Source organism: Lipotes vexillifer, unplaced genomic scaffold (genome assembly GCF_000442215.2).
Source record: "Lipotes vexillifer unplaced genomic scaffold, Lipotes_vexillifer_v1.1 scaffold49, whole genome shotgun sequence".
In the NCBI taxonomy this organism is placed as follows: Eukaryota; Metazoa; Chordata; class Mammalia; order Artiodactyla; family Lipotidae; genus Lipotes; species Lipotes vexillifer.
Window position 1 is genome coordinate 1332691 of NW_006790551.1, and position 23500 is coordinate 1356190.

Consider the following 23500-nt stretch of genomic DNA (forward strand, 5'->3'; position numbering starts at 1 on the left):
CACACTCCCTTAGCATATAGTAACTTCTAAATAACTAATGGCTAAGTTACTCTTTCATAGTTTATCATTTATTATTAAATAGAGGTTTTATTGGACAGGCAATGGAGAATTGAGCATTTGGGTTCTACTGATGTCCCTAGAATAGACTTGATTATTGTCTTGTGATAGATATTGTGATATCTACACCTTGAAACATTCAGTTTTAATGATGATAATTACCACTTAGAAACACCATGCTCTAAATTTTATAACTAGGAAGATATCCGTATTATTTTGTTCAGAATTCTGAAGAAAAATCTTCTCCTCAACCCTCTTAGATTCAGTTCTTAAGATGAAAGTACTGAAATAGTACTGATGAAATAGACCCAAGTGCCAGTTTGAAACCTTATCATTTGAAAGATGCGGAAGAGTCTAAATTGGTATCACCATAATTTCAGGAGCCTGACCCTTGTGTCCTTTGGTATGAACTTCCTAGTTTTATGTAGGGTGACTAGTGACTGAATAAGAATAGTGCAGTTGAATAAACAGATTAGAATAGTGCATTGAATAATTAAAATACTATATAATGAAGTAAATTGCTATCAAGCATGGGAGAAGCATATGACATCACAGTCTCGAAACATCCTCTACAAGTCAACAATACTTTATTCACCCTTCTCTCTCATCAGGGAGCATTGACAACCCTAATGATATCTGGGTTTCTTTTGAGCCAGTGGGTTTTGGACAGGGTTGAGAGTTTTTTTTTCTTTGAGTGGTTCACAGCCCCAATTAGGAAGAAAATTAGCCACTATCAGGGGATGGATGATTCTTTTCACAGAAAACTTCTTCTGAATATATTTGAAATGCAAATGTCAAAACCCCTGAAGGAAATGAAGGCAAAATAAATAAACAGTGCGAGTGTTCTTAAGAGCAACAGTAATTCATTATCAAGCAATTAACCTTGCAATAAGCTCCCATTTCTCAGTTTAGAATATTTCAGTCAATATTGGAAATATAATTATGATAAAGGTTGAAGACATAGTGTAGTACTCAAATGTTAACCATTTATAAACAATTTGTCTTTAATGACAGACAGGAGAGCATCTAATTACACTCAGCATTTCAAGAAAGGCTGACTATTTGCCAGACATCACTCCATTTGATTGCTTGTAAAGTGCAGCCCTGGGCTGTTAAAGGGAAAATAGGATTTTTGGCTCCAGGTAATTAACTTTCCCACTGTTCCTTTCTTAGGCCCTAACGAAGGCCCTTTGAAGTCTTCATTTTACCAGTGGGTATTTGTCAAGGCCAAAAAAGTAATGCACAGCCCAAGTCCTTCAAATAACAGTTTTCTTTATCATTACTCTGTAAAATTTTTGAAATGACTAATGATGGCCTGAAAGGTGCAAAGGGCAAGGTTCTCTGCCTGCAACGAGGTCAGTCATCTAGAAGGCTGGGAGAGAACAGCCTAAGAGAGGAAAGTAATACTGAACTGAAGGAGGATAGAGAGGGATTATTTGAAATCTAGATTCTTTCAACAAAGGCTCATTCTTCAAAGCATTGTGGAAAGTGTAAAGGAAAAAAAAAAGAAAGTATAAAAAGTAAAGTGAAAAAATTTAAAGCATATTTTAAAATACACACGTGATCATAGGAATTCTTTGTTGAGTGTGAATGGGCCAATATTTAGAAGCATTTGCCTTGAAATAGGAATAAGGGTGAGACCAGTCACAGAGCTGGTCTGCTGCACTTGTCTCAGAGATCACTAGATATATTTCTAGCACTTCTTTGTCTCCTAAGAGTCTAGCATTTATAGAATCTATTTGACAAGAACTCAGAAGTGCAGCATTTCTTGGACTCTTGATAAGCTGTCTGAATCAGGTGCCATTGTGCCATGGATTTCCTCAAGCCCCTTCCTTTATTAAGGCACACAAAGAGACTCTGAATTAGGGATTTGCCTTTGTTAAGACTTTTCTGCCCAGTTTCTGCAGCGTCCTACTGGAGACAAGTTTTTTCTTAGAGCTAATAATGAGCTCTCTAATTTTGACACGTTTTGGGGATCTCACATTCTTATATATATTTTTTCAGATTATTCAAAAGAGAGCCAGCACTGATGGAATACTCACTGTGTGCCACATTACCATTTTCTCACTTTAACCTCCCAGCTTTTGTGAGGATGAAGGGATAGTCTTAATGAGTTAGTCCCCTCCTGCTTTCAACTCCTAGTAGCCTAGACTTGATTTACTTAAACCATTAAATCTCTCAACAATGACTTTAACACCCAGTGCAAATATTCTTCCAGCAAACTCACTAGGTAAAATCTAAACCTTAGAATAATGGAACCATCTGCTTTCTCCAATGTCTCACTCGATAACTTATTCTAGCTGTGGTTCAAATGATGCCTCTAAAAACTTGCTTAAGACTTGCTTCTCTTCTCAACATGCAAGTGTTCTACGGCTGTGCCACATAAAATTGTTAAAAAAGAAGAAAACAGGGCCCAAAACTGAGTCACTTATGCTGAGCCCAAGGTCACCAAAACTGAGACTTAATTACTGTTTTGGCTCTCCCAGAAACGAAATCTTAAACCAGTCCATCAGGAGTCACCTGATCACTAGTTAGGTAATCTGTCTGATTACCTGCCATCCCCTGAAGGAAAGTAACCTTGCAGTAACCAATCTGCTTTTTTGACTAGTATAACTTACTTGTTCCTGCTCCCTTCTGCCTATAAAAGTCTTTCATTTTGTACAGCTTCTCAGAGCTCCTTTCTATCCGCTAGATTGGATGCTGCCACATTCAAATTGATTTTTGCTCAAATAAACTCTTAAAAATGTTAATGTGCTTCAGTTTAACATAATAAATCTTCTTTGATTTAACATTCTCCTCCAGCGATCATCTGATCTCTCCTTCACCTGAAAGCCTGTACGTCAGAAAGAGTGCTAAACCCATGCTGTCTCCAGTGCTTCACCTGCCATTTAATTTCCACAGCGAAATCTGATTTCTGTACCTCACTATCACAGTGATTACACCTAACATCATCTATGACCTCCTAGTTGCTAAATCCAGTGGAGAGTTTTAATTCTGTACCTCAGTAGGTCTCTCTGCAACCTATAAATATCCCTTCTCCCTTGGGTTCTGAGATCCACTTTCTCCTTGTTTTACTAGCTTGCTGGAAGTTCCATCTTGGTCTCCTCTTCCAGAATGATGTTCTTCCTATATTAATAACCTGCATTCTGACATTTCCTAAAATCAATCCCTGACTCTTTTGTCTCCTTATTTTGACCTCATTCTGGGATCTTCTAAGTTCCCTAATGGCATCCATATCTATGGTTGAAGCCAGACCTCATCTGGGGTCTCTAGACACAGGTTTTAAACTTGAATTACAGACCCAGGAAATCTCTTCTTGGATTTCTTGTCTTTCCTACCCTCCCCCACCTCCCCCAAATATATTTCATCTTTATTATTCACAAACCTAATTAATGACACAATCATCCACCCATGAGCTAGTCTGGTAATGGCTGAAAGCTTAGAGATGGTGATGACTTGGCTTGGCTTGCCCTTCTCTATGGTTTATTCATGAAGCCACAATAGGAAGTGCAAAGGATACAAGTGATAGGCATGGCTCCCAATTCATTCCTTGTTTTCATGAGAAGGAGTGCTCAAAATTTGGTATTCTTTTTTTTTGGCTACACCACACAGCATGTGGGATCTTAGTTCCCTGACCAGGGATCTAACCCATGCCCCCTGCAGTGGAAACATGGAGTCTTAACCACTGGATCGCCAGGGAAGCTCCAAAATTTGGTATTCTTGACCACTCACAGAGAAAGAGATGCCCGCCAGGTCAGAGGAAATACAGAACTTTGGGCATACTGGCTCTTTACCTGTTGCTACATCAGCACTTTGAAGCAAATTATCGTACAAGGCTCGGCCTTCAGGCCTTGGCATTCTTGATGTGCCTGCACTGTGCGCAATCTTCATTGATCTCTGCCTCTGCTCTCAGACCCTAGGAGTTTTCTGTTTATGTCCTTTTAGAAGGTATCTGTGGACAAGGCTGGTCATGGCCCATCACAACCCAGTTACCCAACTCAGAAAATTTGGAGTTACCCTTGCCGTCTCCCTCTCCCTCACCTCCTGTATTCAACTAATGATTAAGTCTAGCCATTTTATTCATAAATGTCTTTTGTCTGTCTATTTCTCCTTATTTATAGTGCTATTGCCACCATCATCTCTTAAATGAGATACTGAAAAATCTCCAGCCTGGTCTCCACCCTCAATCCTTGCCCTCTCTCCATCCATTTTCCAATGTACTGTCAGCATTAGCATCCTACACTGTAAATATAAAACTGCCTCACTCCTTCTCAGAAAACCTTCAAGGACTCCTTTCCACATCCAGGATAAACTCCAACCTCCAGAACATAGCAGCAGATCCTATATAAGCTAGGTCCCCTTGAGCTTTGAAATCTCCCTTGTCATTTGCTTTTCTTCTCCTCTTCCTCCAAGGGCTTTCCAATTCCTCAAGCATGTGTACTCTTTCCTTAAGCCTCCATGCCTTCTGACAGGTGTGGAGTGCTGTCCCTTCCACTCCCACCTTCACTACTCCCCTCTTCACCGTGATGTTTACTTGTCTGACAAAACTCATTTCAGGTCTACTCATATACCCCATCTTCAAATCTCAGATTCCATTTTCAGAGCATAACAACTCCAACCACTTCTCATACTAGTTCAGGTCACCATGACATTTCAAATAGATTCCTGCAGTCTCCATCTAACTAGTCTGTCAACTTCTACCATGGTTCACCCCATGCTGAAATCCTCTACACAGCCACCAGAGGGACACTTGAAATCCTATGTTAGATCATATTATTCCTTTGCTTACAACTAACCCATAAGCAGACTCACTCAGAGGAGAAGGAAAAATTCTCAAATGGCCTTCATAGCCTACATGATCTACATGATCTGGTCTTCATTTACCTCGCTATCTCCTGTCACATGTTTCTCCCCTTCACAGGCAATAGTGGCTCCTTTGCTATTCCCACAGTACTCTTCTACCTTAGGACATGTTTCCTTTGCCCTCTCGCTCTCTGTCTGTGTGTGTGTGTGTGTGTGTGTGTGTGTATATACATATATATACACACACATACACATATCTGATGTATATATATATACACATATATATCTGTATAGATCCATATACACATATCTGATGTATACATACATACACATATATATCTATATAGATCCATATACGCACATACACATATCTGATGTGTATATATATATATATATACACATATATATCTATATAGATCCATGTACACACATACACATACCTGATGTATATATATACACATATATATCTATATAGATCCATATACACACATACACATATCTGATGTGTATATATATGCATATATATCTATATAGATCCATAAACACACATACACTTATCTGATGTATATATATACATATATATCTATATAGGTTCATATACACATACACACATCTGATGTATATATACACACATATATATCTATATAGATCCATATACACACATACAATACACATATCTGATGTATATATATACATATATATCTATATAGATCCATATATATGGCTCATTCCCCCATTCCACCTGAATGCTATCTGATGAAAAACACTTCGTCTGACAACCCCAACTGAAAAAGTAACCTCCCTTCAATATTCTTCATATTCTTATCCTACTTCTTTTTTTTCATAGCATCATCCAATGTATCCTATATTTTGTTTTTTCTGCTCTACCCCAATAAAATATAATCTCCAGGAGAAGCGACCTTCATTTTATTGCCCACTGCTGTATCCCCAAAACAGGGGATAATGAATAGATGAATCTACTATCTTTCATTTTGTGTCCTCCTCTCATTATAGATTCTAAGTAAAAATTTATTATCACTTTTTTATGATTCTAAAGACAGTTTGCTCCCAATTTTGAGACATTTGGAAACAAAGGGCATCACTTTTCATACATTACTGTTACCCAGTAACTTACAAGTATATGTTCATTCATTTGTTTGTTCACTTCAAAGAGCTCACATTTCAGGTGCATGCCATGTTGGGAGACCATTAACACCTTACAGAGCAGAGGCGATCCTTAAGTATCACATATGCTTTTATTTTCTTGCCTACACCAATTCCATTTTAAAGATAACCCCAAGTAACATAAATAAGACAGTTTAAACATACTAGGTGTTTTGGTTACCTAGCATTTCCCTAACAAAGCACCACAAACTGGGTGGCTTAAATCAACATAAATTTATTCTGTCTCAGTTCTGGACACTAAAAGTCTGAAATCAAGATGTTGACAGTATCATGCTTCCTCCAAAACCACTAGAGGAGAATCTTCCTTGTCTCTTCCAGCCTCTGGTAACCCCAGGTATTCCTCAGGTTATAGCAGCATAACTCCAATCTTTAGCCCTGTCTTCATGGCCATCTTCCCTGTGTCTGTTTTTCCTCTTCTTATAAGGACACCAGTCATATTGTATTAAGGGCCCACCCTACTCCAGCATGATCTCTCTTTAACTAGTTACATCTGCAACAATCCTATTTCCAAATAAGGTCACATTTTGAGGTACTGGGATTCAGGATATCAACATATTATTTTGGGGGATACAATCCCACCCAGGAAATAAAATCTTGTATATTTCCCATTGAGGCTGCTCCTTTATTCATTTCACACACATTTATTCAGCAGTTCTTTTTTGATAGACACAATGCTAGATTCTGAGCGATAAAAATGAATTAGATCTAGTTCTTACCTGAAAGATCATATAGAAACAAACACTTAAAATACTATATTTCGATGTGATACTAGTGGTATGACCAGAGTGCCCTGGGGGCATGATTAGTGTGTGATTAATTCAGCCTGTGAGACCAGGCTAGCCATTACAAAGAAGGTTTTCTGGATTTACTATTAATTGAAGTATAAGAGCTAAGTAGGCAGGGCTTCCCTGGTGGCGCAGTGGTTGAGAGTCCGCCTGCCGATGCAGGGGACACGGGTTTGTGTCCTGGTCCGCGAAGATCCCACATGCCGCGGAGCGGCTAGGCCCGTGAGCCATGGCCACTGAGCCTGTGCGTCCGGAGCCTGTGCTTCACAACGGGAGAGGCCACAACAGTGACAGGCCAGTGTACCGCAAAAAAGAAAAGAAAAAAAAGGGCTAAGCAGGCAGAAAGATCAGAGGAGGCATTCCAAATATGAATTTATTCAACACACATATATTGAGCACCTGCTGTGTGCTAAACGTAAGAGTTAGGTGCTGGCATACAGATATAATTTGTGTTAGTTTTTGGAGATAGAGACATTAAATGTTCCTGTTTTATGGAATATTGAGTCGTGAATACAGAAAAGTAAACAAATAACCATAATAGAATGTGATAGGTACTATGATGGAGCTATAAAGGAATAGACAAAGATAAATAATTAGGCTTGAATACCATGTATAATGCCTTGGCAGTATCATGCAGACTGTTTATACAGGGGAGTGATATGATTAGACATTTTGCTAAAAAGAAAAAAAGACTCCTACAGAGCACTTTATTGCCGAATGAAGAATACTTCAGACAGTTCAGTATCTATCTTTTTTTCAAGTCCAGATTTTTATATATCTATATCCATATGCTTTTTGCTAGATGTTGCTTGGATGTTGTGTTTTTTATCCCTATCCATAAATTAGCCACCCAGGGTCTAAAACAAACATGATAAGAAAGGAATAAAAAGGAGGGCCAAGTTTCTATCTTTCTCTTCAGCATCAAGCTATTAAAAAAAAAAACAAAATGGAAAGGGAAAAATCAAAAATTCTTTGGTAATATAAACTTGAATTTAAAGTTTTTTTTCTATGCATTATACAAAATGTAATCTTTTAAATCACTGGATTCTGTAGTAAGAAAGGATTTGGGAAAACTCCTAATTTACCAGAGTTCACAGTTTTTTTCTAAAGACAACGTTTTCTCATGATTCCTTTTGTTTTAAGGGGATCTCAGAAATAATAGTTTTACATAAATGGCCATATGTGAAAATTATATGGAATAAATTTATGTATACATATGAGTATACATGTTATAACTTTATCTTTTTAAATACGTACAAATGAAATTCTATGATACATTGATGTCTGGAAGCCACCCTAAACAAAAGGCAGAGAGAATTTTGCTAAAATTTTTAAGCATAAGCATAAAACCCTGTCTTCGAGGAAAAACTTTTCTTCTACCCTCTTATGTTGAGTTTTGGGAGGCCTGCAAATTAAATTGACAGAAGACAGATTAGCAAGAAAAATGACAGATTTTAACCACCTATGTACATAAGAGAGTTCACCAAAAAATGTGACTCAAAGTGGTGGTTAGAATTTAGAACATACAGGTGAAGGGAATGGGGAGAAGAACACATGGGAAAACAAGTAAATTCTTAGAAGGGGAGGTGGGGCATAGAGAAAGGCACTTATGGGAAAACAAATGAGTTTTCGGTAAGATAAATGAGTCCTTCGGAGAACAGACAGGAGTTATGATAGCTTTTTGACAGTGTCTTTTAGGTGTGCTGCTGACTTATTGTTTGTCTCAGGGGATAAGAATCAACTGTCCCTTGTGGCTCCCTGGAGGGAATTTATAACAGTTGAGTTCTTTTGGGAGGCTCTACTTTTAGGCAAATAAGGGATTTCAGGAACTCTAATGCCTTCAACTCACAATAATTATTATGCCACAGTAACATATTCTTCAACCAGATAAGGGAAAGGTGGGTACAGGTTTTCATCAGAATAATAGAGACAATAGGATTCTCTCTGTGCTGAGCACACTAAGGCTAAAAAGAATAATCTTTCTGTGTTCTCACTTTGTAACTGGGTGGCTACCACATCCAGTGGAGTATTTAAGGATAGATAGATTTCACCTCCAAGTGTTGTCCTTGCCCCGCTCCCTCTTCATTTCTCTTTGCTTTTTATGGGGAAGAATGATAAACAGCTTAAATTAGCCAAAATCCTCTTTGCTGAGTTATTTTCTAACTACCTTTGCAGTTAAAAAAAAAAAATCTACTCCTACCAGTTAAGGAATTTTAATCAGGACTCTGGAATCAAAACACAATATAGCACTGTGTGTGATTAAAAACTGAGGATACCCAGGAGCACCCAGGGTGTCCACATGAGCCAGGTCTACGAGGTCAGACAGAATACCTGGAGAGAGCTGCCAGCGCTTCTGGGCAGGAGGGGGAGGAGTCTTCAGACACCGTGGTCCACAGCCTGGGGGAGTGGGGAGGGCAACGGTGCCAGCGTAATCCAATCATTATCTCTCCTCCTCACAGGCTGATTTTGATACCACTACCATCAAACATTCTTTTCAATTATCTGTGCTAAATATAGGCAATGCAAATCAACCTGAAGGGATTTTTCTATAAAAATATTAAAAATGCATTTCTCTTTCTTAAATGGACCAATGCTATCTTGCTCTCTATATTCCTATCGTAAATTCTGTAATTGTAGCTTCTTTTCACTTCTTTTCTATTTTTACTCACTTTTATGTACAGATGAGAGGTTTTAAAGGCATTCTCATTTGCTGAATATAAAAACTGAAGTGTAACTGAAATCCTTAGAAGAGCAACCTATGTCTCTCACCTTCTACATTGTTTGTGATTACTGGGCTTGAACCTAACAAAAGGCTTCGTTAGAAACCAAGGGCAAGATCCCACCTTTCTGAAGGAATCTATTAAAGAAAACAAAACGCATGAGATTTGGGAGAAAAAAAAATAACAAAGAAATATCTGACCCATTTTTAGCATGCTAAAATAAACCACCAGCACCATCTATCAGGAGATTTCAGACAATGACAATAGCACAAAGACTTCATCCAAACAGAAAGGTGATTTGAGTAGAATTGTTGGTATGACTCACAGTCTTTCATTTGTTCATTAATTTAATTAATTCATTAATTATTGTTCCATTTAAACTCAAAACTCATTTCTTGTATACAAAACATTCAAAATACATGTGCGTGTGTGAACCTATGTATATGAGTGTGTGAGTATACGTCTACACACTGTAAAGTGCAGCAAACACAAGCACACACACACAATAAAGTCATGTTAAGGTGAGTCTAAAAACATATTTTATAAGGACTTTTTCACACGCTAGATATGGGCTTTTAGATTTCTAATGGCAACAAAGAAGCTATGATCAGTTATAAGATTCACAGTGGGCAAAGATTTATGAACCTATTTCAATTAAAATATTATCTCTATTTTGAACAAATAACTTTATAGAGCCTATGACTAATAAGAGTTATGCTCTGATTGTATTATCCAGCATATCCAGCAAGTTTTTGTGTACTGTCATTGAAACAGCAAAGCAGTGATAAAAGTTAACATAAGAATTACTGAGGGTAAATGTGGATATCCTGGCTGTCATCACAAATTCTAAAACTCTGATGATTGCAGTCTTCATATGAATTCTTTTCAGAAAATAAGTTTTTGCAAAAAGAGAGTGTATAACACATACATATAATTCTTTAATTTGTAATCTGGATTAAAATGAAAAGAATGGGAGGTTTTTTGTTTTGTTTTGTTTTTACAAGTAAAACTTTTTGGCATTGTTGGTAATACACTTCTACCTTTCTTAGCAATTTCCTTTAAATGTTCAATTTACATTTATCCAATCAAAGAAGACACAGCATGAGTGACTTTATAAAAATGATCCTTCATCTAGTCCCTTATGTTATCCTGGCCCATGTCAGTGTTTTGAACGTATGATTTTAGATAACAAGAAATAAGTGAAAATTCTGAAACCCAAGCAAAAACATTTTATTCACGTTGCATATGAGCTTCCTCTAGTCATAACTGCTCCCAGCATTTGGGGAAGAGGTGCAAGTTAGCACTACAATCCAAAGAGTTATACTCTTAGTATGAATACCCGTAGCTGCTGCAACATCTATTGTAGAGGCTGGTTAGAATCAGCGCTATTAATTTTAAAGAAAGATCAAAACACCGTCTTTATTGTCTTGTTTTGGTTCTATATTAAAAGTGAGGTATTTTATTCAGCAATTTTCCATCTAGTTGTGACACAACAGGACTCATGATTGGTGATGGTGAATGATTGAGCTGTTTTTGAGATAAAAACTGCTTAGTGGAAGAGTTGTGAAGCAAAGCAGCCAGTAAAACTATCTACAAAGAATAATTGACAGTGATGACAGAGCTGTAAGCACAGCAGGAAACGTTTTTAGCTCCCTTTCCTGTCATGGGAGTGCACTTTCCTCTGCATTAGCAAGGGTTGGGTCAACACCTGCAATACAATGCATTTTAAATCTCAAATGGAAGCTCACCCTCTGCTCAAGAAAAAAGGTTCCCTCAGATTTGCCTTCAGCTTAGCGCAGCCCTTGTGATTGTGTGACCACTTAACAAAATATGGGGATGGGCATCACAAGAAGAAAATAGCCAAATTATGACAAATTCGTAGCATCTGGTAATCCCAACCTGTTTACATGTAGATATAAAATGATCTAATCCAAATGACAGAATATTACTTCTCCCTCAACCACAAACATAGAAAAAGTGCTCAGTGGGCACATTTTATTCCTAAATCCTAATTTCAGTTTCGTATCCACCATCACATTTCCAAGTTATTATTATTATTATTATTTTTTTGCGGTACGCGGGCCTCTCACTGCTGTGGCCTCTCCCGTTGCGGAGCACAGGCTCCGGATGCGCAGGCTCAGCGGCCATGGCTCACGGGCCCAGCCGCTCCGCGGCATGTGGGATCTTCCTGGACCAAGGCACGAACCCGTGTCCCCTGCATCGGCAGGCGGACTCTCAACCACTGCGCCACCAGGGAAGCCCCTCCAAGTTATTATTGAAAAGAAGTGGGGCAGAGAACGGGAGCACAGGAGAAGTCCTGGCTTGAGCCTAGGCTCCTGGTATTCTTGGGCAAAATTAGAAACTTGAAGAGAAGCCTAATTTTATGAGACTAAAAATTTCCAGGGAAATAACTCAGGCTGAGAGACACTAACAAATCCCTTTTCTTTGGAGGGCAAGAGCAAAGACAGTCAGTCATTAAGATGGCCCCCATGGATATGTAGCTAAGTGGAGTATCTCATAAATAAAAACCAAAACTTATGCTTTGCTAAGAACTCAATTAGGCACAGACAGACCAGCATGGGACCTAAGAATTCCCTGGACTGATTTTGTGTGTTACTACCTCAAACAGGTTTAAAACAGTTTTGCAATCAGTGTACAGTTAATAGGGGCAGAGAGAAATTGATTTGCTCTTTAATATTGTTTAAAAACCAGGTTCACTTACCATTTCATTTCCATGGTCTGAATCAGACCTGGCATTGTGGAAATAGTTTACAAACAACCTCCTTTTTCTTTTGTACTTGTTCTTCTTTAGCCTCTTGTGATTTTTCAAAGCTTCTTGGGAGGCACATTAAGCCATTTATGACTTAGATAATAAAAGCAGAAAATTAGTCTCAGTAAACAGCACCATGCCATGTATTAGTATTTTTAGGTTTTCAGTTAACTGTGACCACTGGCTTTCAACTAGCCAAGGTATGTAACCTTGCAAAACGAATTAACAGAAATAGACCTGTGTTAGCAGGGAGTTGCTGCTGTTGTTGTATTGTGATGCCGTTTGGTTTATTTTTGTCAAATTCCAGCCAATGGTCTAGTCCATTTCACAGGGAGTAAACATCATAATATAACAGTGATGTTTCCTCTCGATTACATACAGGTAGCAGAGCTACGCTCTGGCTGGCCTATTTTCTCAGACTCTTCACCAGGACAAAAGTAGTACCTTCTTTATACCCTCTATCTTAGAGCAACATTTCAAGATGAGAGACCAGTTAGTCTCCAACTTTGCCTAAGAACACTACACAGTGCTAGCGGATATCCTATTCCGTTTCCCCATGTTTATTCGAGTTTCTCCCTCCAGCTTCTCTCTCCTTCTCTTAGTTCCTCCTCTCCACAGAAAAAGGATTGACTGATTTGATTGGTGAGATGAAGAGGCTCTGATGCCCATTGTTCCACTGGTCCATGTTCCTCCATTGCTTAGTGGCCCAGGCCCTGGGCCTCACTCTCTGCCCCTGCTCTCAGGGGGCAGTGGGTATGAGACTGTGGTTTCCCGTTGCAGCCTATCTGTGTAAACAGCCTGCATACCCTGCATTCCTAAAAGGAGTTTTCTAATATCAGAACTCAGGCAATAGCTATTAGGAAGTCTGTGCACAGTCACACACCCAAGCTGTGTTTTCTAACCCACCTCCACTGATGATTAAGCTGACATTTTAGTCTATATTTATCAAGCTCCTGTATCTGTTTTTCAACTGACTCTACACTTGAGGGGGAGGGGGAGTGTGTACTACGTTGGCCCTAGTTAAACCCCCAACTCACAGGTCTGACACCTCCAAAGCTCCAGGACAGTGTCCCTCGAGAAGGCAATGGACCCGGTGGGATCCCAGGACCTCACACAGGGAGGCCATGGCAGGAGAAAAGGTAAGAAATTGTGGATGGCATTTGGCAGCTCATTGAAAATGTTCATGAGAACATGAGAGACATTTCTTGGAGGCTCATAGAAAAACTCAGAGGAATTTCAGGAGGAGGTGTGGTGAAATTGCGAGATGTGGGATCAAAACATTCAAGCCATTATTATATTTGGGATCTCAGACTAGTGAAACTTGGGGAAATTTAGGTTACCTTTGCATATATCAAATAAGTTGTTATAAGCAACTTATTTGTTCAAATGACTCTTTTGGTTTATGTCATTTAATTATAAGAATATGTCTGTGAGGTATACAGAATAACCACAGTTTCCCTGTTTCACATGTACAAAACTGAGGCACAGCAGGTTATGAAATTAACCTAGGTTGTATAGCTGGCAAGGAATGGGAAAGAATCTTAAAATGTATATTTTCTCTAATTTCTAGACAGATTTAGTAATACACAGTTAGGATTTCTCAAGACTACAAATTCTCCACCACAGAAATATTTGTACAGAATTTTTCAGGAATACAAAGTTATTTAGACATAACTGGATTCAAAAATAGAGAAATAGTTTAGGGCTTAGTCATTGGGATGGGAAGATTTTAAGATGGCCCCTATTGATCCCTGCCTCCTGGTATTCACACCTTTGTATAATCATCTCCCTTATGAATGTGGATGGCACCTGTAACATGCCTTTAGCCAACAGAATATGGCAAAAGTGATGGATGTCACTACCATTATTATATTACATAGGGCTATAGTTTCCATCTTCTAGCAGACTCTCACTATTGGCTTTGTCTCTTGCTGGCTTTGATGAAACAAACTGCCTTGTGAAAAGGCCTACATAGCAAGGAACTGAGGGAAACCTCCAGCCAACAGCCGGCAAAGAATTGAATCTTGTCAACAACTATGTGAACTTAGAAGTAGATCCTTCCCCAGTCCAGCCTCAGGTGAAACCCCATTCCTGGTGGACACCTTGATTGCAGCTTTGAGAGACCCTAAAGCAGAGGCCTCAGCAAATCCATGCCCCGATTCCTGACTACACAAACCATTAGGAAATAAATATGTGTTATTTTAAGCTGCTAACTTTGTGATAATTTATTATGCAGCACTAGTATCTAAAGTAGTAATTGATCCATTTTATTTTCAATAGAACAAGAATGCTCCCGTAGGTAAAAAGCTACAAACACACCTAACAATTATGTTTGCTGTCATCACCCTCTTTTATATGCTACCCAAACTTGTACCAGGTAATAGAATATGTACTTGTACCTGAAGATCTTGTGCAGCAGGCATAGTCATCTTATTGTGCTATCTCTTACCTCCCTGGCAGAGTTTAATGCTCAGTTGTCTGCTACCAGGCACTGTAAGGCCAAAATCATTTATTATAGAATGCTTAAGAATGTTTCTGTATTAACAAGTCCTTGTGACATAAACATTAATGGAAAGCATAACTCAGTCTCAAGGTACCTTATGGAATATTTATCATGAATGGCTTTACCAAGGCCTGGAAACAGGTAATCAAAATTCCTCTCTGATGATGTATGCAGCTCAGAACTACTGTGACAGATGAAGGAAGGGAGGAAAGAAGAAAAAAGATATCAATCCCCTTCTATTGTTCCCAGGCAGCCTTTCATTTAGGGCATCTATTTTATTAAATGTCTTTTATTCCTTGTTTCCATGCAAGAAGTGGAAATGAGAAAGAAATTGGTTTAATCATTTTTCTGAGAAATCAGCTAAATTCTAATGTTGTTTGATCACATCCAGTTGCAAAAATGTCAAGTGCATTTCCATTTAGAGTGCTTGCTTAAACAGCCGTGCAAAATGGGGAACACCCGAAAATCAGCATATATCATGAGAGTTTTGATTTTTTTTTTCAGTACACACTTGCATTAATCCACTCTATTACTCTTGAAAATAATGCATTTTTCCAGCACATCATTCCTTAAATGAGGGTGATCCATCACCACTGGAGATTCACCAGTGAGGTGCATTAATAAAAGCAGACAGCTTCAGTCGTGTTTTCTTTGGGAAGGTTTGCTCCTCCTGAGTACATTTGGTTGCTTATGCCAAAAATCCAACCCAGATGTTCCTACAACTTCTATTTTCCTTGCTAGGACATTTCCCCACATAATAGTTTTTCACAACTCTCATTCTACTCTTCATTAAGGACCTGTTCCTCTCAAAATATTCTATGTGACGTAGTGGGATGGGATTTTTCTCCCCTCTTCTGAAAACTGAAGAATTAAAAGGTGTTATACTAGACATCCATTCTCTGATTAACTCAGAACTCTTATGTGATTAAAACACACACACATTCAATCACTCATTTGAATAATAATCAGTGAGGCTCAGACATGGAGTTCAAACAAATTTCACATTTTTATCACATATTTTTCAAATCTTAAATATTTCTGGATGATTTGCTTCTTGCAAATGGAAAATAATGTGCTCTATGGAGCACTGAATCTTGAAATTTCGGTACTTAATTAGATTAAGAATTAGCTAAGTAATGTTTTATTGAATGAAATTATATGGTATTTTTTGTCCTAATCAAAACCCATTTTTTTTACATTCCAAAATGTCTATAAGTACATTACATGTTTGGGCAGCACTACTGACTACGTGCAGTTTAATCTCTAAACCCCACTACTATATTTTATAATCTAGACTTTCCATAGGGTGGGGTGAACTCTCCAGAATAGCTATATTTTAACTTTAATGAAAAGATGATTTCATCTTCTCATATTCATCCTGATAATTCCATACTTCAACTATATATAATGATTGAAATGAGTGTCTGTGCTTGTAGTGTTGCATCAAATATTTAATCACCTCAATAACACTGAAAATAAAAATGTCGTAATCTATATATCATCAAATAATCAGCGCTCAACTATATGTTTATGACATTTAGAGAAATATAAAAATATAACAATAAGATACATAGAAACTCCCTAGAGCAGATCAGCTTTTCTTGTTATGCTCAGTAATAGATTCAAAGTAGCGCAATCAAGTAAAGCAAATTGATAAAATATGTGTTGATTAATCATAGCAATATAGTTATGTCTTAGATCCATGGGGCCATGCATCATTTGAAACATAATTTACAAAAATTCTCAGTAGAAATAGTGTTGAGTATCTAATTGCATGGAGTTGCCAAAAGATGCAAAGGGATTTATTTTTATTTTTTCTTCCAGTTTTATTGGGATGTAATTGTTATACAGCACTGTATAAGTTTAAGGTGCACAACATAATGATTTGTTTTATGTACAGCATAACATGATTGCCATAATAAGTTTAGTGAACATCCATCATCACATATAGTTAAAAAATAAAAGAAAGGGCTTCCGTGGTGGTGCAGTGGTTGAGAGTCTGCCTGCCGATGCAGGAGACACGGGTTCGTGCCCTGGTCTGGGAAGATCCCACATGCCGCGGAGCGGCCAGACCCGTGAGCCATGGCCGCTGTGCCTGTGCGTCCGGAGCCTGTGCTCCGCAACGGGAGAGGCCACAGCAGTGAGAGGCCCGCGTACCGCAAAAATAAATAAATAAATGAAAAGAAAAGAAAAAAAATATTTTTTCTTTGTGAAAAGAACTCAGAATCTATTCTCTTAACAACTTTCATATGTAACATACAACTGTGATAATTATATTTATTATATTGAACGTTACATCCCTAGTACTTATTTATCTTATAACTGGAAGTTTGTGCCTTTTGACTGCCTTCATCCGGTTCCCCCTCCACCTGCCCCTTACCTCTGGTAACCACAAATCTGATCTCTTTTTCTATGAGTTTGTATGTTTGCTTGTTTGTTTGTTTTTGAAGTATAATTGACCTATAACACTATGGTAGTTCCTGGTACACAACATAGTGATTTGATATTTCTATACATTACAAAATGATCACCACAATTAGCCTAGTTGCCATTTGTTTTATTATTTGTTAATAATATTACATTATTATTAGCTATATTCCCTTCACTGAACATTTCATCCCTGTGACTCATTTATTTTGCATTTCGAAGTTTATTCCTCTTCATCTCCCTCAGCTATTTCACTCATCCTCTCCAAGAGACAGGAAGGGTTTTCAGAGAAGAGAATTACCATAATACTCAGATTTAAGTTCAGGAAGAGTCACATGTCCTTATATTGGGTTGGCCATGAAGTTCAGGTTTTTCTGTATGATGTTACAGAAAAACCCAAACGAACTTTTTGGCCAACCAATATGAAGAAAAACTGACCTAAAGAAAGAAAGAATACATTCAAATCAATTGAGGAAGTCAGCACAAAAAAAGAATACTAAAGAAATGAATTGGAATGTTCAAAGGCAAACACCTAGTATGAAAAAGGAACAGGTGTGAAACAAAGGAGGCGCTTGGGAACAAATAAATTTACTTGCTTGATTTTTTCCTTACAGTTTCCTGAGGTTGGATGTGAATTTCATTGTGTCCCAGGGCACCAGAGTTCAAATTAGTATTACTAATTTTTCATCACCAAGTGGAATTAGTATCTAGAAAGTCACAACTGAGTGTCACTCCATCCAAATAACTAGAACAAGCTAGGTAAGCTACAAATGAAGGGTTTTTAAAAATCAGAGAATTGACTATGCAAAGAAACCAAAATGAACTAAAATCCTGAAAGTTATGAGCATTTGACCACCTGCTTTCACTGCTAACAAGGGGAGAAATGGAGAAATCTTCCAGAGATAAGGGCAAGACATGTAGTAATCTGACCAACCTTTAATGAACTTTCACAGCAGAATGTAGATCAGTATGATGGGTGAGAATCATAGGGCACCTCAGCCACAGAGTAAGCCTGTACCCACCTGCCCAATCTTTCCCCAAGTATTCACATAATAAGGTACACTGCAGCCCAGAAACAGAGCAGCAAAGTTGAGAGAGATACCCCTCAAGGTACCTGGGCCTTCCAAAGGAAAAGCAGCTGTACCCTGAAAGCTGGGTCTAGGGAGGGAGTAATAAGAGAAATTCATAAAAATTTTCTGGGCTTTTGCCACTGTACTGCAGCAGCATGCCAAACGCTGGGGCAGAGCAGGAGAACAGAGAGATCCCTCTGGGAAACTCTGGCGCTTCACCAAGTGTACTGCAGCAGTACAGAAGCCTATGGACTGGGCTGCAGGACAGAGAGAGACTTCCCAAGTAGCAGGACCGGAGAGCAAAGAGAACTCCCAAAGGGCCCAGAAAGCTGGAAGTTGGATGTTAACGAAAAAGAGGTTAGCAGACTCTGGCCAGTGCCCAGATCCCAAGCCTTGCTAAAGGGAAACATTTTAAGTCAGTTCTTCAAAGTATTTTAAATCAGTGATTAACTGAATTTAACTAAAGCTTCAAGAAAACTCAGACGGAGGTTAAATATATATTAGGCTGATTTAGTTCTCGTCACTAATGACTGATATAAGAAGGGCACAACTTTATGGAGATAAATATTATTTTCTTTGGTCGCTTATGTACAAATTCTGTCATGAAAAGCAATAATAATAATAAACAAAAAGAAATAAGGTATATGACCTTTGATGAAGAGAGGAAATAATAGAAACAGAACTAGAATTAGCCACAATGCTGGAATTATCTATCAGAGAGTGACTTTTAAATAACTGGGAAAAATATGCCTACTGAAAAAGGTAGACAACATGCATGTACAGATGATGGATTTCAGCAGAAAGGTAGACACTATAAAGATGAAGAAAATGAAAAATACAATATCAGAAATCTTTTTTTTCTATGGGGTTAACAGAAGACAGGACACAACAGAAGGAAGAATCAATGAATTTGAAGACCTGTCAACAGAAATTATACAAAGTGTAACCCAAAGAGGAAAAAAAAAGGTGCAGAACACCCGAGGTCTGTGGAACAATATCAAATGGTAAGGCAATATATGTGTAATTGAGGTCCCAGAAGAAGAGAAAATAGAAAGTGGGCCAGAAGAACTATTTGAAGAGATTATTTGCTGGGATTTTTTCCAAATTGATAAACCATATCAACCTGTAGACTGAGAGAGCTTACCAAACCTTATGCATAGTAAATGCAAAGAAAACCATAACTGGTTTCATCATACACAAACTGATGAGAACCAAATACAAAGAAACAGCTAAAGGAAAAAGATTCATTACATAGAGATATATTGGTAGCTGACTTCCCATCAGAAACAATGAGAACCAAATACAATTGAACATCTTTAAAGTGCTGAAAGAAAAAAAAGAACCATCAAATGAAATTCCATATTGAGTGAAAATATGCTTCAAATATGAGGGCAAAAGAAAGACATTTTCAGACAAACAGAAGCCAAGTGAATTGATTGCTAGCAGACCTGTACTGGGTGAAATGTTAAGAGATATTCTTCAGGAATTGACACCATAGAGAAGTCAGATATGCAGAAACCATTAAGGGGACCAGATAGGGTAAAAGTATGGGTAATTATAAAACATCTTTTTACTTTATTTACATACAAATTTATTTTTAAATGTTTTAAAAAGAATACTGACTTATTAAAGCAATATGTTTGTAGCATATACAGAAATAAAATATACTACAATAAGAGCATGGAATTATACCACTGTACTTTTTAACATTGTTAATGAAGTAGTATGAATAGGAACAAATATGAAGATGATAGACAAACTCAACTACAATATACTAAATTAAAATGAGCTAATCACTCCACATAAAAGGCAGACATTGTTAAACTGGATTTTAAAAAATGGATTCGATTATATGCTGTTCCAAGAAACGGTTTATATATTAATAAAGATATTGAAAATAAAAGCATGAAAAGATACACCATGCAAGTGCTAAGCACAAGGAAACTGCCATGGCTATATTAACAAGATGGTGCTTTTCACTAGAACTAAAGACATAATGATAAAAGAGGAAATTCATTAAGAAGACCTAGCAAGTTTAACTTTATAACTACATAAAAACAAAACTTTCAAGTATATGAAGTACAACTTAAACACTAAAAGAAGAAATAGACAAAATTCACACCCAGGTGGATATTTTAAGAACCTTATCTCAGTGGTTGAAAGGACAAGTAGACAAAAATATAGGTATCATGGTGGAAGACTTGAACAAGAGTATCAACTTAGTTGACCCAATTGATATTTGTAGAACTCTATACCCAACAGCTATAGATACACACATTTTTGGTAAGCATACATAGAATATTCACCAAGAAAGACATTAAGCTGGGTGCAAAAAACAAGTCTCAATAAACTTCAAAAGATTGATATAACAATACGGAATAGTGTTTCTTACCCTGATAATGTTAACTAGAAATTAGTAACAATAACATATCAAAAACATCACTAAATATTTGGAAATAAAAACACTTAAATGGCCCATGATCAAGATACAGAACTGGATCAGTCTGGCAAACTTTCAGATGCCATCAGGAAACAAGACTGTGGGTATATAGCTATAGAGCTATAGCTTTAGAAGCTTTAAAAGCACAAGGAAATGATTATTCCTTCTAATGTGAAACAGATATCTTCTTATATGTTTCATGATCACTGACAGTTAATTCCTACTTTTTGGAGTCTTGATCAACTATGTCATTCATTTCTGTCTGAAATATCTGGGATATTCTTTTTTTATAATTTCTCCCCACTGCTCCCATTTTATTCTTCATCCCCAGTAAAATAGTTTATAGCGATACCAGAATAGTATGGGTAGCAGCTGGTAAATACATTTAGTTCCCCCAGGAGTCCACAGTGCTATAGTTATCATTTTAACAACAGAAAGTTTGTAAGGGAAGGTTAGGTGTCAGGAATAAATGTTATTAACATAATCAACTCATGATCACAGTTGTAATTTAAATGATAGAATGTTGGTATAGTTAAAAAATAAGTTCTCTAGTATTAAAAATCTTACAATAAAGCAAGGCAAACAAATGTAAAGAATGAGATATTATGCAAAAATGGAACATAAAACCCATAATGATTGTTCAATAAGTGCAGCTGCATAAAACTAACGTGCATAAAAATATTTTACTTTTATCTTTCTTAAGAAGACTTGATGGAAATTGGTAAAGTATACAAAAATCAAAAGATTTTACATCTGATTATAATACCTGCATCTATAGAATAATATCTGATCACAATTCTTTTCTGTTAAATTACTAGTAAGTATTGGGCCAATTTTGCATATGTAACTAAATTTTCTCCTTTATTTGGATGTTGTTTTTGCTCTTCAGATTATTTCTATAATCAAAGTAACCTTGTTCTATTTTATAAAAGTAATGCATGGATATTATTAAATATATCATATATAGAAATGTCTAAACTGAAGAAATGTATAAAGGAGAAAATGAAGTTGCACCTTAAATCACCCTAGAGATCATCACTGTTCAATAGTCAGTAAATATCCATTCAGACTGGCTTATGTACATAAACAAAATTTCAAGATCTGTATACATATATATATGTGGGTGTGTATAAAACATTCATTAAATGTGCATATAATTATAAATACATATATACACCTATTATCCTATAATCTGATTTATTCACATAATTATGCAAAGCAGTTATATTTCAAAATGTACTATAGGTAATAAAAATCCAACATATATAATAGCTATATGCCAGGTATTTTTCTCAGCATTTGACATAAGTTGACTCATTTTATCTTCATAATAATCAGTGTGTTAGATACAATTATTATCATTTACAGCTGAAAAAAATGAAGAGGTCAAGTAAATTGGCCCTGATTACATCACTAAGATGTGGAATAACAGAGGACTTCATCCTCTTTTATAGTTGCCTGGCAGCCCAACGTATAAATGCACCATGGATTATTTAATTAATCCCATATGGATGAACATGTAAGCTACTTCTACTACTAAAACAGATGTTGCAATAAGCAATCCTATACATATATATATGTATATTTGTCCAATCATTTTCAAAGGATAATTTTGTAGGATAAATAGACTAGCTGGGTTCCAGGAGACTGGGGGAGGGGGCGGGGGGGAGATACACATATGTGTGTACATATATGCATGTACAGTTGCACCTTGATTACATGGTGGGGCTCACGGGCACCAACCCCAAGCAGGTGAATCCATGTATAACATTGTAATCTGCCCTCCATATTCGAGGTTCCTCTGTATCCATGGTTCCACATCCGAGGATTCAACCATCAGTGGATAGTGCAGTACTATAGTATTTATTAAAAAATATCCACATATAAGTGGACCTATGTAGTTCAAACCTGTGCTGTTCAAAGGTCAGCTGTACATAGTAAAACAAATAGAAGAAAAACAGTTTTTGTTTCTTGAAAGATTATTGATAAGTGTACAAATGGAGAAATATAAACTTTGATGATGAATTTTCTATATGCATATAGATATGTTATACATGTGCGTATATATATTCTTACAAATAGGTTTTATACGCACACATATATCATGTAAGTATTGTGTATGTATCATGTGCATATTGCATATATATTTATGTAGGTATATACAAACATGAAATTGTACATCAAAGTGTATTTTTATCCATACATACCTTTACCAATAATCTTTGCAAAAAACCCACAAAATTGTGTTTCTTTTACTATTAGTAATATTATGTATCTTTTCGTAAAGTTTATTAGCTATTCTTTCTTTCCCAAGAATATTTGATCCTGTGTTTACTTCTACTCTGGGAGACTATTGTTTCACATTTGTGGTTGCAGTCGGGTAACTGCTTCTAGGCTACGCAGTGCTCTCAAAAGGAAAGCACATGTTCCCTATAATTTATCTATAGTTAAAATAAAAGTGCCTGAGAGTTGGCCTCTGTGGGAAGAACACTTGCCTGGAATGCAGGAAAATAGATGCACAAGCCCCCATGTGTGATGCTCCTGCCTCTATTTGTAATGCAAAGTTTGTTAATAAGAGCCAGCTGTCTCTTATAGTGCCAGGGAGTTCCTACTCAGAACATGTTTACTAAAAGGCCTTCTCAAGCTGGCAACCAACTGGGCAAGTATCCTCAAGCTGTTTTTAGATGAGAGAAAAGAAGGGGAAATGGGGTTAAAGATACATTTTATAGAACTCCTGCTG